Here is an 18035-nt window from a genome sequence, read left to right on the forward strand (position 1 = left end):
TGCTTATTTAAAACATGGAGCTGGACAGTATCAATATGACACAAGGGTAGTAGATGAAAATTAACCTGCAATTCCACAATATCATCAAATAAATCGACCTGCTAATGAAAGGAAACACATTTCCATGAGAATTCGAGTGGTATCCAAGTAACAATTCCGTGATGATACATTTTCAATTAAAGAATTACAATAGACTATACTTGTTTGGGGTTTTTTTCTCTCTAATGTTAGGTTGTAATTCATTATTGTACAGGCAAGCTTAATATTAACCTACAGCTTCTGTTCTTTGTCTTGGTAGTAACTGGGAAATGTTTTCAAGATCAAATACTTTTACTAAAACAGATACCTACACACCAAATTTTAGAAGTTTTCTTCTTTCCTATAATCTGGTTGCTTGTTCTTACTTATTTTAGCAAGTTAGAGAAATGTTAACAAAATCTATGAGAAACTCTGCCAGACTGATGAATGCAGAGGAGTGTACCCACTCATGGCAAAAGCAAAAGTATGTCTATTTATTGTTATTCTGTACCCAAAAAAGGCTCATGTTCTATAAGGCCACAAGATAACGAAAAACGAACTCATGGTTATAAGAACATAGAGACATTTACTGAGCCAATGTTTGCAGGGGGCAGCCAATTTAATAATTGTCCATTGACGGTGACAAGCTCCTAAGTGCAAGAGCATGAAAATTAAATTCAACGTGATCTTTAATTACCTTATGTGTTCACTTCATATTACATTCTGTCACAACGTATCAGTCGCTGATGTTACCACATGGTACTACAAAATGTTCATATTTCAACAAATTGTAAACAAAATGCATGAAATTCTAAAGATTATTTTCCATATGCAGCCACATATCTGTCAATAACTACATTCCTGAGTTTTGGTCAGGTGGCAGTGATGCCTGAGGGGACAGGAACAGTACACTGTATTGTTAAATTCCCCACTAAGGCTTGGCTTCAGTAATTCAGCTTTCATTACAAATGCTAAAATTCAGTAGTAACTGAATTTAAAACTCAAAAAATAAAAACACCTCTACCCTTAGAATATGTGAAAAATGTTTTTTTCCTTGAGCTTGACAGGAAAATGAAAATAAGGGAGGGCTGGAAAAGAGAATCAAGATGTTCCCATTACACAGTGTCTGTGGAAGGATTATTTCAAGTTAGAAAGCTACCAAGAAATGGGGAAAAAAAAAAAAAAAAAAAAGCTTACATGGTGAACAGTAGTTCCTGCTTCCCATGAAAGCCATCTGTTCGGTGTATGTACATGGTTTGAAAGACATTCCCAGGATTGTGTCAAGCCAAAGGAATCCCCACTAGAGTTACAGAAATATAAACTCCCTTCACACTGGCAGGAGAGCGCTAAAATGCAGCTCTGAGGACATGTATAGCTCCACCCGCCTCAGGACCCTAACAGTCCTGCTGGCATTCCAGGCGTTACACGGGATTTTCCCATCTGATATTGGGTCATGAGAACTGAAACTTTAGCAGGGATAACACTGCAATACTTTGAATTAGAAATTCTTCAGATGAGTCTAAGGCGAGAGCTCCACTCTTCTCTATTGCAAAATGGCATCATCACCCTTTGTCCCATTTGCAGCTGACATGAAAAATGCCTGGAAAATATTTTTGAAATAGGATTAATTTCATAACGCAATTTTTGCCATTATTAGTTTTAATGGGAGCGGGACATGGCACAGTTTGAATAATCTACTTGTTCCACGTTCATTTCCAAACTCTGGCAATGGGAGTTGAAAACAGAAGTCTAATAATTAATACTGGTATAAGAAGGACAATCCTTCCTGTGGGCCTGGCATTTTTGCAATCCCTTGTCTACCACACAACCGAGTTCAAATTGCAATTATTTTTTCCCAGGGAGCAATTAAATACTGCTACCAATGTTAAGCATAAACACAACTCTAACTACAAGCCACGCTCAGATGACTTGCTCAGGTTCAAGGGTTCACTGCACATGAATATCCATAAATACCACTGACAGCCTTAGCAGTATAATGAACTTTGCAGCAACTCATGCAGGCAGTCTACACAATACAAGAACATAACGCCCCTAGCCTTAAAGCAAGAAACCTGCAGAAGCAATTCTGAGCTACTTTTACAGCTGAAACAGTGTGTTCAGGCACTATTTAAGAAACAGCCCAACCTTGTTTGTAAAATGTTCACGCGTTTGTTGCTTTTTAAATCATTGGGTGGAATCAAACAGTAGAACTGAAGAAAAGATGAACTTTATGTAAAGATGGTCAGTTCCACTGATTTATCACTCCACTTAGCAATGTTTTCTTACCTCCATTAACTTAAACATGCAACATTAGAAGTTAAACACCCTGGAGTTTTTAAGACATCACATAATATTTTATCTTTAAAGTGCTTACATTTTTTTTCTCACAAACACTGGCCACAGTATCACACAACATCCCATAAGCAGATATTTCTGGCATCTCTTGAAAAACATGCCCTGCTCCCAGCTCAAAAAATCAGATCTGTGTTAAAGAAACACTGTTTGAAATCCAGGGAATACATTTAAATAATTTGTTTTGTTTAACTTCGCTATTTTCTTAGTTGCCAAGATGCTCCTTCTCTACTTCTATGGAGCTGCAGCAGAAATAATACAGGAAGCTGCTATACAGATTTGCATACTTTGTAAGTGCTGCTAGCAAAAGCAAGCACATTGGAAATACAGTGTATTTTCAACCAACTCCAGTCTTTAGGAACTCTAAGGGTTGATTAAAATGACTTTAAAAAAGAGTTATGAACTGGGAAGATGTATGGGATTTAAGTCAGTGGTGGTTTTCCATGTACAAACATTAACAGCTATGTCCCTTCCTATCTTCTTGATCTCGATCTGGTGGGAAACTTGTTCAAGGTGCATTTTGCTACTTTTTAAGTCACACAGAAAGCTATCACATCCATTTCTCTCTTCTGAAATGTTATCACTCTTTACAACACTCCGTACAAAACTAGAGTGAACTGCCTGAGACCCTCATCGATTTCACAGACAAGTCAGCTGGGCTTAGTTTAAACAGCCTTCAACAGCAGCTTAAAGCAAGATATCTGAGCTTACACCAAAAGCTGATGAGGAGCACTCAGCGATCTTCCCACCTCTCTTCAGGCAGTAATCATCAGCAGATAAGCAGTAATGGATTGAGACCAGCACATATGTCCCAGCAGCAAGCATCTGTCTGTACTCTACTTTATGAATCTATGGATCTGCAGTTCATCACTGAAAGGGAGCTAGCTCAGTGTTATTATCTATGATGTCTATCAGTCAAACTAGTAATTTTCAGTGCTGTAAGCCCCAAATAGAAGCTAGGATGCCAATAATAGAAATTCTGTTACTAATTTTATTTCTTATACTTAACATTAGATAAACAGCCTGCTAAAGTTAACAGACTCTTCTGATCTTGACTCAGTTTACATATTGATTGGTGATCACGCATCAAATCTCCACAAGCCTTTGCTATGGTCTAACCAGCTTTACCAGTCTCTACTCCAGGAGCTCATGCATAAATACTATGGTGTGTAATAAAAAACTTTCTTGTTTCCTGTGGAATCCTGGCATGGGGAAGTGTTTGCCAGACTGATCATGATGAAAGACAGCTTTTTTCAATGTCAGCGTTTTTGGTTTTTTGTCTGTTGATTAGTCAGGAGGTGCTTCTGCGCAGATCCAGAAAGCTGCTTCAGCCACCAACCAACCTGAAACAGAGATGCTAATGCATTTTTTTGGCCACAACAGGCCTCACCTTCATGCAGAAACACCCAAAAGACACGCTATTTTTGCAACTGTTTCCTCTCTGCCGTGATGGGGATTCTGTCTTTAGCAAGAGGATGGATGCACACCTCTTTGAGAGCCCACCAGAAGAAACTGTGGCAGGGAAGCGAGCTCAGTTCACCACCACATCAAGCCCACGAGCACACAGACTTTTAGGAGAGAGAAAACTGGGGTCTAGATAACGAACTGCGTGACTCAGCCCTTGCTGATCACTAATTTTAAGTGAATAATGAGTTTGTAGTTCCAGGAAAAACAAATCAATACCATGGCTGTGCCATCTGCATTTTCTGTCTCCAGTGATTGCCTCTTTAGTGCTTCAGGTTTCTGTGGGTGGTTTTGGTAGTCCTTTTAACGTATCACCTTACGGCTGATCATGGTCTCTTTAAAACCTCTGCAAAGGGTTCTCCCCAGAGAGATGGAACAGTTACCACGAGCCTCTTCAGTGACTGAAGCAACATGAACAGCTTAGTCCCATCTTTTCCTTCTTGTTCCCCAGAGATATTCAGCCATCCTCACAAATTCCTCTGTAAAGGAGGATCTGAGTGAGGTGTTTATCATTGGTGTCGGGTTGCAAAGCCCTCTAACCCTGCTAGGACACAGGCTTGTAGAGAAAGGTGTGCCACCTGCTTCCTTGACACCTCTGTGTTTGGATAAGTTTATAATGTAAGGCTGAAAACGGGTGAAATGACATGTAGCAATTTTAGTATCCCAAGTCCTTCTCCTGGAACTAAAAGGCCGTGAAACCAGTGATATTATGTTGCTTCAGGTGACAATTATTAAAATAATAGACTGAGATGGTGCTTTATGCATGGGTGCAATAAATTTATTTGCACAGGATGCAAATATTGTCTCAAAGCTAGGGGCAAACAGAAAGAGCTGGCTTGGGAAGAGTGAAACAAAAGGCCCTGCAGTGGTGTGCCAGTGTGAAAGACGAGCCATCCAGTGGCCAAATGTGGTCACTCTCAGTGGCCAGAGTGTTTGTGACCTCAAATCCCAGCCAAATATCACACAGAGGATAATCCTACAATAACATTAATATATACAATAAGCTCCCAGAAGTAACTAATTCTGCTTTTAAATAACTAACCAAATGAATAAATAAATAAATATTCAGCTTGTTAAAGTCAGGCACAACGAAGAAGTGCTGCTCCCCAGAACTGTTACCAAATCAAGATGTTATTTCCATGTTTCCTTAGAGGCAGTTGTTTACCTTTTAAAAAGCAGTATTTAAAAATAGGAATCAAAGTATTAAAGCATAGTCACCATAATGTTTAAAAGTTTTTACTGCAACAAAGGATATTTAATTTCTTGGTTACACCCTGGTGCTGACATTCTGCCTATAGCAGAAAAGAAAAGAAAAGAAAAGAAAAGAAAAGAAAAGAAAAGAAAAGAAAAGAAAAGAAAAGAAAAGAAAAGAAAAGAAAAGAAAAGAAAAGAAAAGAAAAGAAAAGAAAAGAAAAGAAAAGAAAAGAAAAGTATACTAAATAAATAACTCCTAGGACAAAAACTATATACACTGAGAATTTGGATTCAAAACCTTGGCAGTTTCGAATACTCATTCCTCCGTGATCCAAACAACTCCAAAATGTGTAGCTCTTGTTCAAAAGCTCCTGTGTTGCACACTTGAGCATCTTGATTCATTAACTCGGTAGTCTTGGCCTTAATTCTTGATAAATGGACCCAAAAAGGCCTTGGCAACTCTGAGAGGACTTTTTTGTATTTTTTCTCCAAAAGCATTACTGAAACAGGTAATAATACCACCTAACAATACCTTCAACAGTTTAAATCTCTAGTAAGACTTTAGGACAGTCAGACCTTAAAAAAGGTCTTAAATCATAAAAAAGATTATAGATAAATAAAAGTCAGTAGCTAGCAGTATTAGAGATTCAACTCAGTATCTTCACAGATATTCAAAAAGGCATGAGTTTTCACATCCATGACCTATCAAGAATCAACCCCAAGCAAAAATCAACATGAAATATTGGCCTTGCCTGAAAATGTAAGGCACAGAAGTTGGCACTGGACACCACATATAGAGGAATGTTAACATTCAAATGGTCAAAGACAATCTTGCAAGAAAGAGTGGAGTTTCTACAGTAGAAGTCTCTGCAAAATGGATTCATCGTGCTATCAGTTAAGAAGATTGGGTTTTTTGCCAACAGTACAGTATCTAGAGTGCCACTGTATTTGCCAGCTCCAATAACAATTATTTGTCTGTGGAGAGGAAAAGCAATCATCTAAATTAACAATGTACAATGTGATTTGTCACATTTACTGGCTACCTAATATCCATCAGTTGGGGCCAGTATCTGTGATGAGCAACTTTGTTAATAAATGGAGAAGTTATCAATTTTTATTGTTCTAAAGTGAGTTGTAGAATTTTTCATGCAGCTTCTTCATTCCCCATACAACTGTATGACTCTTTCCTACTGCTTAGTCTTCTTCACCCTACAACTTACTTGTTCAAGTACCAATCTCCTATATGATATCCAGCTGATACATTTTTTTCCTCTGAACTGCTGAATTTACGAGGCAGGAAAAACCAGATTTTCTTTAATACCTACATTCTAGATGGCAAGAGAGGAAAAATTTCTTCCTAAAAAAGTTCTGGATGATTCACAGCATCCTTTGTACATTATGAGCCTCAATTTAAAAATTATTATTGACAATTACGAGACATAAGTAGTGCAATTAAACGGGACCATTTGACAGCACTAGCTCTTTGCTTTCACATCAGCAAAGCTGGACTCTCTGCAGCAAACACCTATAAACCAAAGAAACGGAGTTACCATTTCAAGGCATCTGAGCAAGAACAGAATCATGTTTCAGATGTGAAATTCCACGTTCTCAGAAGGCATTTAATCCTCTGTGGCATGAGTGATTTTTATTCAGTTTCTAGCATGCATGCAATCCTTTCAAAGATTCCAAAACAATCTTTGCAAGTGAATTGCTATTCTGTTATTGCTGACACTCAGCAGAGGGAGAAGGATCACTTTGGGAGACACTCAGGTCTTGCCACACTAAAACTTGGACAGAAATTCCTATATAAGATGATTTGCATTCAGAGCTGGATTGTCACAGATTAAATGCTGCATTTTAGGAGTTTTTACCTCTAGTCTACAGAGTAATATGGAGCAAATATGTTCATACTTCCCTGTGGCAATCTAGCAGTAACTAGACCTGGAACCAAAAGGACCCGAACTAAACCACGAAACCTGAGACTCAGAGGAATATAGGTACTGCCAGAGTCACATCAGTTATTATATTTTGTGTATATTACAGACATTTCTCTAAAACCCCGTACCATAGCTTGAATTGTGAGTCTGTTAATTAACACCACATATCCATTATAGTCACAATCAGGAGATATCTGTACAGAAACCGTGGAACTGTCTGGAAATCCTTCACCTAAAGCCAGGCAGACAGAAATCCAATTAACTCTCCAAATAAGAAAGCTCTTCACACATCTCAGAAGTTGTTTCAGCTCTCCCATTGTTTTCATTTGGACTCACAAACAAACAGAGCTCAGCAAAACCTTGAAGCTATCACTATCCCCGGAAATGTGCTAATAAGCCAGAAGAGCCGGGGGCCCAGACACAACTTTGAAGTCACTTCTTTACACAACAGTATCTTAATTACCAGGAAAAGGAAATGCACTGGAGTCATACTTGCAATAGACACCATCTGTAAGGGATAGATGCTGCTGAGCTGATCCCTAGTTGTTATGTTCAATAACAAGTTAGAGGAAAGATTCCTTTGGAACTCTTGATCTTTTCAGGATTTCAGTTTGTTTTGTTTTGTTTTTCCCTGCTACTGTACATGGAGATATTTTTCTGCTTTAAACATCTGCAGTCCTGTACCTTAAAGGTACAATTTGTAAGAGAAAAGTATAAGAATGTCTGTGATGCAGGCAAATTCTTGGATGCTTTTCCAGTTTCTGAAAAGTTTGGGAATTGCTTTTTGCTGTGTTGCAGAAGTTCTTTCTAGTGTGCTGTTCATCCAGTGCCAGGAAAGAGAACTCTCCCTTGCCACGTAGGCATTGCAAAGCACCCATATGGCAAAGATGCAAACAGCAGCAAGACAGCTTATGACTGTGTTCATTTAATGTTTTCATTCTGTTTTAATAATAAAGCCACAGCTTTAGATAATCTCTTAAAAACACAGATGATTTGAAGAGAAGAACTTCTTGATTCCTTTTTTTTCCCCCTGCCAGTCTTTGAGTTGACAAACTTCTCCCTAATTTGATGAGAATTAGAAACTTCATTTTGCTTAACTGTATTAAAGCAGTTTCCTGCGACCATTTGAATGTGGACAATAGGAATATCTGACAAAGAGCAATGACTGGGAGGCTAATGATGAGGTTACAAATGCTGGCAGCTCTGGGCATCCATTCAGAGCACTGCAGGGGAATGCTGACAAGTTTGCCAGCTTATCCTTCAATCTCCCATTGAAAATGCTAGCTCACTGACATCTATTAAAAAAAAAAAAAAAATCCTTCAAATGGAACTTTCTGAGACATTTTTCACTGTAATTTCAGGACCTCATCTCCTGCATGCGAGCTGACTTCTTGGGTGTGAGGATCCCAGATGGATGACTTGAGTGATGTATGACATTAACTGACATATGACACACTGAACCACCAGCAGCTTTTTCAGTAGGAGGAAAGGAAGGACCTCGGGGACGCTAGGAATGGGTAGGAAAGGATGAAACACATCCTACATTGCTGGCATCTCACAGTTTCCAAGTTCCCTGGATGTACAACAGGGATACTCACACCTATCTGTGGCACTAGTAAACACACCACAGGAAAATGAGCTGGATGTGTGGCTTCAGCACACAATGCAAGTAAACAAATCAATACAGCAGGGGAAAAAATATCTGCAACAGGAGAGCCTTGGGGATCTGCAGAAATGCTGAGAGAGATGCCACTGAAGAAATGATCTTTTGTGCCACCCTTTTCAAAGAAACAAAGGAGCCACGAGTGCCACTATCACTGAGTGACCTCATCTTAACACAGAAGGGATAATAATAGAATTAAACTACTATAAACCATTTCCCCTCCTTTTCAATTCTAGGGATTGTGTGCATTCATATTACTACAGAAGTTTGACAGACTCCTTCAGTGACCTATCAGCAGCTAAAGTTCTGCCAAAACTGAGATTCTGATTTCTGCTAGGCTCCAGCATTCAACCTGTAAAGGCGTAAGAGGAAAAAAAAAAAAAGGGGGGGAAGTATATAGTTTTCCCCTTGAACAGCAGCCAGCAGAAGTGAGCTGTCAAGCCACTGGACAAGATGAGCACTTGATGTGAAATGTCCCCCGTGGCACAAGAAGCCTTCGTCATCTATCCTTCACATTCTTATCCCTTAAAAATGTTTGTAAAACAAATCCTGTGTTTTGTTCTGGCTCCTGCTACTTTCTGTCCTCCGCTCTGGAATGTGAAGAGAAGCTAGACAAAACATCAGAGAAGCGCTTGGAGAAGGAGGGGACCTTCAATGCCATGCAGCCTCCTCAAGGATAAGGCTTGCAATCCACTTCTGTATTTGCAGTTGGCATGAAAACTTTCCAATAATCATAATAAAACACGCATTGAAACTGTCTATGTCTTAGCAGAAATTTAAACTTCCAGCTCTTCATTCTGAAATCTGTCCTCAGTTGGAGAGTGTTAAAAAATTGACCCTTGCTCATATTGCCTGAACTGACTTAAGATAAACAATGCTTTTGGCACTGAATTTTGTTTGCTTGCTTGAAATTTTTGTCAGGGCCATGAAGATAAATGAGCAATGAATTGATAAAGCATTACATTAACGTGTTTCAGTGGTTAAATATTTTGGTTCTAACTAAAATTATTTTAATCCTCAATGCCCCTTCTGGACTGTTTTTGACTTAAAGTAGGAAAAAAGTTTTGAAATCTCTTTACAGATATGTTCTTTGTTTTAAAGGGAAGAAGAAGAAGAAGAAGGAAAACAAACAAACAAACAAACAAAAACAACGACATTTCAAAATAGATGGCTTATGTCTTGGGGAGTAAGACATTTCCAAAGAGACTGCAGAGTGACAATAGCACATGGACTGTGGTGGTTCCACAAGTGCAGAACTGCCCCCCAGCAGTGAACACCCACTGAAGTGAAGTGAAGCACAGCCAGGAGGGAGGGAGGCTGAGAGGGGGAGAAAGAGAGAGGGGGAGAGAGAGAAAGGAAGAGAAGGGAAAAAAAAAAACCCAAACTGTTGCAAGTTCATGCACCTCTATTACAAATTCATTTTAATTAAACAAAGAGATTATACAGACATTGCTGACAGGGATTATCAAAATAGAATGGCGCCACCTGCCCCTTGCAGCCCAATTAATTAGCAGAGAATCGGAGGTGCCAATTATCACAAAGGAATAAGAAAGGATAAGTAAACACAGCTCATGATGAACTTGAAAATTAACTCTTTCAGCTCACAGCTGAAGTCTCGTAGCCTCACACGCAGCCCTGATGCTGCTACAGCCTTCCAAAAGCCCACACTGAAAAGACACAGCAGGCTTATCCAGATCTCTTTCCCATGGTTTTGTGAAGTATGACCACTCCTGCTGTTCATGAAGTTCCTAGGTCACTTTCAAAAATTATGTCACTAAATTTAAATAGCACATAAAGTCACTTAAAATTGAAAACCTTCCTCAAAACAAAAAACAGACTTCTTACTGTGTTTTGAGGTCAGGAAAATGTAGATCGCTTCTCATGCCATACCAGAGAGGTTTTAAGGCATCGAATCCCTGAGCAGAATTCCAGTTACACCAATGACACTTTCAACTATTCTTCCTCAGAAGAGTGATGTGATCTGCTGCCTTTCAGGGCAGGCAATGCTGGCATGTCTTATGCAAACCTGTAATCACAGTTTAACCTTACTTCATGGTCTCCTGGAGGCCATAAATACAAATGAACAATGAGATGCAAAGCTATGGAAGCAAAAAAAGGTAACTGCTCCCTTTTAATTTTTTTTTTCCTGTGAAATATAATTTCTTCTAGGGAATATTTACTTTTCCACTATGCATATGCTCATTTTATAGTTATATTGACAGAACATTATATAGAATGATAAATTGAGCTTGTAGAGTTAAGTAACTCACTACGAGAAGAGTGGATGAATCCTCAGTTATCTCAGGGTAAATTCTGTGGTTTTCTGTTGTCTTTGCTGGATTTGAGTGTCACAGCTGTGATTAAAGCCCACTCCTGCCTTTGTGCTATTTCTTATCTATTGCATTTGAAATAGGAAGAAAAAGGTGGTTTACATGACAAAGCACGTCATTAAATATCAGTTAGGCAAAAGCTGTATTGACACAAATGGGGAAAAATTAATCTCAGAAGTTTGGGTTTTACTGTCAACATTGTTCAATACTCCTGTAAATAAACATGAGGAGTGCTACAAGCATAGAGTGAAGCACCTGTAGTCCAAATGGATTTAAATTAATCACACTACTGATGTTGCATGATGTATAATTGCACTCCCATATCTATCTTGAGAACTGCAAAACGAAGTCCAAATGCTTCAACAATGCAAACTGTGAAATACAACATGTTTTATAAGCAAATTCGCTTGCAATGCCAAACTCCTTTTCTAAGTGCCTGCTGGATCGTTACTCAAAGGCTTTATTGTTTTGGGATCAGAAAGCGAGGACTTCAGCTCTACAATGCACAGTTTGTCACCATTTGGATAAAGGAGCTGTGAACCAAAGCAGCGGGACATTCTTGCATTTAACACAGTGTGCTCTGAAGAGTGGAGCACATGCTGGCAAGACTTGAAAGCCCTGAAATGCCAGCCAGTTCCTCCAGTTAAATTGGTGAGACCTCCACATACCTGCGGGGTGTGAAAAGGCCCCGGTGCTCATCATTCTGCATTAGGATTGAGTTCATCTTATCAAATGGGCCTTTGAGCATATTGTGGAGTAATTTACCAACCGAAAAAATCATAACGATTTTCCACTTCATTTACCTCAACAGTAGCTACGTAATGTCAATAGCTTTAAACATTTAATTAGACATACCACGTGTTTTATGCTCTACTAATTACATAAAATTGTGCTCAATAATTTTCTTCCCATTGAAACGAACCTTAAGCAGCTGTTAAAACACTAATTAGGTGAATGCTTCCACGCTGTGCATTTGACTCGGTGCCAAGCGCATTCCTCCCAATGGTGAGCGGGGTTTTTCCAGGGTCCATGATGCAACCGCGAACGCACGTCAATCTCTGCCGCACCACAGAACTAAGAGCGAACTCCAAACATTTATTTTGGCTCTCACCTTAGAAAACTAACATTATGTATATGAAATGCAACAGTTCAGAAAGCTGTCCAATTATACTGGGCTCTTAGTTTTCTGTGCTTCCATTTTTATCTCCAAAGAGCAGCTAAATTTGATGCGGAGCTCGTCATTTGCAATCTCCTATGAAATCAGCACCTTTTATTACGCTGGAGCTGCCTTACAGACGTTATCTCACAATACAGTCAAATGAAAACACATTGCTGAGCCTGGTACGAATGCAGCCTTTAGTACTTAGATATTTTAGGGTTATTTTGTTCCTAAAATGTATTTGAAAAGTTATGTGAACCAGTTATCCATGCATACAGTGGCAAGGGATGGGAAAACTTTTTTTTATTTTTTGGTTCTACACAAGAAGATAATTCAGAAAGGTTTTATTTATTTTAAATATCCCTAAGAAAAGGCATACAAGTCTTACCATTGACAAGTTTGGTGATCCTAACGACATCCAGAATTGAGTCAGTACCTCTGAATGCCTCAACTGACTTCACTCAGAGCTTTAACCTTGGATGTAACTTCAGTAAAATCAGGTTCTCTTAATTAGTGACTAAGTCTGTACAGCTGCAGGCCTAATCCTGGCATTCTCACAAGGACAGAGGCATGGCAGAGGGGACCAGGTTGCCAATAACAGGAACTGTCTCATAGTTTCTACCTCAGCAGTCCCCCAAAACTGCCTATGCCTCTATGAACTGGGATTCTGCTCTTGATGATTTGCTCTTGACCTCATCCTGACTCAGGATCTATAAGAATTCCTATAAGAAGAAATTGTCCATAGTAGCCATCCTCAGGAACACACATGTATACTTTTCTCTAATTTTTTTTTTTTTTTTTTAATTGGACTCTAGTAAGTATACATAAATCAAAAATTCAAAAGAAAACAGGTTTTTTTTTGCCTTTGACAAATTTTAAAGTGTTATTTTCTGGGTACACTTCCTGCTTCTACAGCCATGAAAGTATGCCTGTTACATTACAAAATAATAGATTGTTTATATTCTTAGTTAATATCTGGTCTTCCCAAATTATGTTAACAATACTTATTTTTTAATCACTTCCAGTGATTGGTGATCTAGCTGACAATGGGTGTTCTAAAATACATTGCACCTGTGGACTTTCTTATTTCATGGAAAACTAAGAGGGACATATCCTGGCTTCCTTTTCTAGTGCCATTAGGAGCTGCATCAGGTGTACTGTTGAATGTCTTTTATTTTTTAACTGGCATGTTCTGAAGTCAGGAACATCACTACAAAAGGACATAATTCTAATTCACATACCACATCACTGAAAACTGTAAGAACAGGTCTGCTTAAAAGACAAATCCAAAACATAAAAGACATCGAATCCCTACAGTTCATATTGACCTCATGCACTTGTATAAATGGAAGACATATTTTCTTTTTTAAAAAAGGGGAAAAAGTGGAAAAAAAAAAGAATTTGATATATTTCATGTCTTTATATAAATTCAGAAAGATTTTTTTTTTTTTTTTTCTGTCCTGTTATATTTTGTTGAAAAAACCCTGCCAGTGCAACAAGACCACACAGAACTAAGAAGTATTTCCTGGGTAAAAAAGAGCATTTTCTGTTTTCTGGAGTTTCCCAGCTTAGCTTATTTCTTAATCCTTTTTCAGATAGTAATATACCTGTACAAAGTGGGTAAAGGAAGGTACAGCTGAGGCAAAGTTAATATGAGCTAAATGATTTTCCTTTTTTCAAACAGGCCCTTCACATAAGAGACAGTGTTAATCTTCATCAATTAAATTATACTGAGATATAAGAGAGGAACAAATGGAAGCTCTGTTAAATGTATGTGTGGATATAGTTTCAAGTGCTCTTTCCACACAAGACCTATAAACTTTTCATGGTAACTAAGATGTCATTGAGTCTCACCATTAAACTCTCGAGTCCCAGTACAGTTCCCTTCCTGAACTATTCCTTTTACAGAGCAAAATAGCAAATCTAGTGTTTCTTTTCCCTCTTTGCAGGATAAAACATCCCCATCCATCAACCAATCCCAGCAGGCTGATCTAGGAAAATGTCATCTGAACAAGCTGATTGGTGTTCAAGCATTAATACTTCAGGCCAAACAAACAGACAAACCATAGACCTTTTTTGTGCTGTTAGAGATGAAAATTTAAATCCTTTTCTAAAATAAGCTGGGTGGTCTTGTACCTGTGAAAGGGAGGAATTAATCTAGGATATATTTCTGATAAATGCTTAAATGGGATGGGCATGGGCACTTGCCACATATTTAGAAATTTAATTTAGTACATGATAGCCACAGTGTTTTCTTCTGCTTTTGTGTATGTGGACTTTTTAAACAAACTGTAAGGACAAAGATATTTTAATTATTGCATGTATAAAAAAACTGTGAAGATTTCCTCACTTTTCTTCCAGAAAATGATAGTGGATATTACACTAGTGTGGAAGAATTACACTGTATGCATGTTGCTCTCTTCTGTAGACAGTCATTAGTTTGGAAAAGACTCATAAGATCATTGAGTCCAGCCATTAATCCAGCACTTCCAAGGCCACCACTGAACTACATCCCTAAGCAACACATCTGTACATTGTTAAGCACCTTCAGGGATGTATATTCCAGCACTTCTCTGGGCAGCCCATTCCAGTGCTTGACCACCATTTCAGTGAAGAATTTTTTTTCCGTATCCAATCTACATGTCTCCTGGTACAGCTTGAAGCCGTGTCCCCTTGTCCTAACACTTGCTACCTGGGAGAAAAGCCCAACCCCCACCTGGCTACAGCCTCCTGTCAGGGATTTGTGGGCAGCAATAAGGTCCCCCCTGAGCCTCCCCTTCTCCAGGCCAAACACCCCCAGCTCCCTCATCTGTTCCACATCAGCTTTGTACCCCAGACCCTTCACCAGCTCTGCTATTCTCCTCTGGACACGCTCCAACACCTCAATGTCCTTCTTGTTGTGAGGGGCCCAGAACTGAACACAGGATTTGAGGTGCAGCCTCAGCAAGTCCTTTCTCAAGCTGATGGGCTGTTCACTCACAGCAAGACCCCAGGACATTTTTCCAACATTCTCATCTCACACCACTGACGATGGGATTGGAATCAGATGACTTCCCAAGGTCCCTTCCAACCTGGACATTCTACGATGCCCGCAGAACAGTGACAACGAGAGAAGGTGGCCATAATCTCAGTTTCACACAAAGTTCATTTCCTATTTCTTCCATTTTACTGCAGGAGTCTGTTGCACTCACCTGCCTCGGCCCACGTAACTCAATTATTTCCTTTTTACAAATAATGTGCAGCCCAGTACAGGGCCTAGAATTTTCCCTTTCCAGCTTCCATATTTACTTCACAGAAACTTCCTTTATCAACCACATTTGTGTTCTCAGAAATGCGTTCATTTCAATAAAAATGACTTACTGTTTTATGGAAGTTGAAGGCCAATGACCCAAATCCTATAAATCATTAAAAATACTTTTTCTCATAGAACCCTAAGTTGCTTTTTTTTTTCAGTAGCAGAGAAAGCATTTTACTATAAAAAGCAACATTTTTGCCCACACTAAAAATTCTGCATTAAAAATACACTAAATGAGGGACAGATGTTTAAAACAGTGGACCTACAATGAAGTATTAAATATTGCTGGCACAGCTCACCCTTTGGTACAGTTTAGTCTCTTTTTGCAATAGGCATGTTTTCACAGCTGTAAAAGCACCAGAAATTACTGTCTTTGCTCCAATATTAATATAGAAATCTATTAAAAAATACACTAGACTGCTGAACAGATTAAACTATTGTTCATACATTCTACCATTAAAATAATTTGCTTTTACAAGTTAATATTAAGTCAAATGTTTTGAAGTTGTTTAAGAGGAATAGCATCACTTTGAAGAATATATGGATTATCTATACAAAAGCAAACAATTCCACTTTTGTCAAAAGAAAAATGCAAACCTTCTTAAGAAATCAAACCTGGTACTTGATGTATTAATGACAGCAGCACAGAGAAGGTGGACAATCTTGTGTGGTATCACTCCAAGCCTGAGCTGAGAATGCAGTGTAGGACTAAAGCCCTTTTCCACAGGTACAGGCGATGTCTTAGAGCTATGGAAGAAAGTGAGACAGGTCATGGAAGGGCAGATTCTGCGGTCTAAGGGAATTTTGTGTTAAAACGCGAGAGGCAAAGACATAACACACAGAACAGATTGGTAACACCAAAATCGTCAGACCTAGTAACTGTGAGGATGAACTTGGTAAATCCATAAACCACAGTAGGACATGCTCACCACTATACACAGGTTCTGCTGTATTTTATATCCCAGGCTGGTGGCTCAGAGCTCCGAAATCAAACATCACAAGTTCACACTCTGCTGAATTTTGTCTCAGTCAGAGCTTCATTTACTTGAGCACTGAGCAATCTGAGGTCATCACAGTCCTGATGAAGTGATGCCTACTTAAGTTTGCAACCTGTCTGGAATAAGAATAGTTCTGAGATGTCCATAGCTCAGTTCATTTTAGTCAGTGCTACTTCAAATATCAATTAGGAACATTAGTCTTTGTGACATGAAACTCTTTTACTACTCAAAGCAAGGAGATGAAATGTTACAAAAATCTGCATATAATGTTAAATGAAAAGTGGAGGACTTAGCTTGGATCCTTGAGGGAACCAGGAAAAAATAACTCTATTGAATGTGCATGCATCTAATAATCTTTGTCCAAACTCCTGACAAAGAAGGGATGAGTTGCTGAGGAATGACAAAGCTTGATTAAAAGCTCAAAACCCCAGAGACACTGTTTTAAAAGCTAGGGAAAAAAAAAACAAACCCAAAACCAAAAAACAAAACAACCACCCTAGAAGAAAGGGCAGAACAAGACAAAATAAGGACATGGCATGTTGGCCAGCCCGATCAACCAGCAGGATGCAAGCACATACAGTAATAGAAACAAAAATGCACAAGACTTTGGGAGCACAGCTCCTGCTCAATAAACAAATTCCTTGGACTGGAGACATTTTCTTGGAGGGAATTTTTACGGCACAAACATTTCTACTCTCTTCTGGAAGCCCTGGAAAACCAAACCCAAACCTCCCCGCCACTGTGCACATGCTCGCACACACACACAAAAACTTAACATGTCGACAGCCCAAGTGAAGCGTGATTGTCATCCTCAAGAAAGCCCCTTGTTATCTGTCTTGAGCAGGTCTTTGCTGAGGAGATTCTACCCATCTGTGAAGCTCAAAGCCCATGACATAAGTAATTCCCGCCGTGAAGGAATGCCCACATCTCTGGAAGCCTTGTTGCCGTGATGGGCACATCCCACACAGAGCCTCACCAGACTTCCCCCAAGTACGGGGTTCCGGCCATGCACTCCTGGGGATGTGGAGGCATGAAACGGCAGCACTGCCACCATGGCCAGCACAGCCCAGCACATCAGGAAACAAAGAGCCCTCCCCGCTCTGGTTAGCCAAAAAACACCAGGGGCTATAAAAATGTAAGGAGGGAGGGGAGAGGGGGGAGTAAAAACAATCTCTGAGCAGGAAAACAGGATAAATTCATTGAATAAATTATTTACTGGAATTATTCACTTAGCTTCAATTACAATCTATCCATTCTATCCACCATCTACATCAAATTATAATAGATTATTCTATTATAACTTGGCTTTATGCCTGCTAATTTGCAATAGCTTATTTTTTCAGAAAATAATGGTCTGACGCTGTTCAACCTTCCACAGGATTTACAGGCGCACACCTGGACATACCCAAAACACAATTTCTTTTTGAGAATCTCACTCCTTCTGTAAATTAAAGAGAGGGGAGCAAACATATTATATTCAAATTTCCAGCAGATGTTTTGACAACATTAAAAAGACCCAAAATATTAAAACAATAATAAACCAAAAATATCCTGTTGCTTTCCTGAAGAGTTTGGCATACGTCCTGTACTGGGTACTTAAATGCAATTCTAAGAATATATAAGCA

At 39.0% G+C, this 18035-nt stretch overlaps 1 protein-coding gene across 13 annotated transcripts in view; it reads right to left on the bottom strand.

Annotated features, from left to right (window-relative positions):
• The window catches only part of BMPR1B (bone morphogenetic protein receptor type 1B), a 238690-nt gene that overhangs the window by 81220 nt on the left and 139435 nt on the right, over positions 1 to 18035 (bottom strand). For 10 of the 13 annotated variants that reach the window (XM_058420736.1, XM_040065499.2, XM_040065503.2 and 7 more), the window contains one exon: positions 16028 to 16159. The exons of 2 other annotated variants lie outside the window; for them this stretch is intronic. The gene's annotated coding sequence lies outside the window, so the exon portion shown is untranslated. Of the gene's footprint in view, positions 1 to 16009; positions 16160 to 18035 lie in introns of those variants that run through there. One more of the 13 variants, XM_040065510.2, reaches the window with a different exon arrangement.

This window comes from Hirundo rustica, chromosome 5 (assembly GCF_015227805.2).
Source record: "Hirundo rustica isolate bHirRus1 chromosome 5, bHirRus1.pri.v3, whole genome shotgun sequence".
In the NCBI taxonomy this organism is placed as follows: Eukaryota; Metazoa; Chordata; class Aves; order Passeriformes; family Hirundinidae; genus Hirundo; species Hirundo rustica.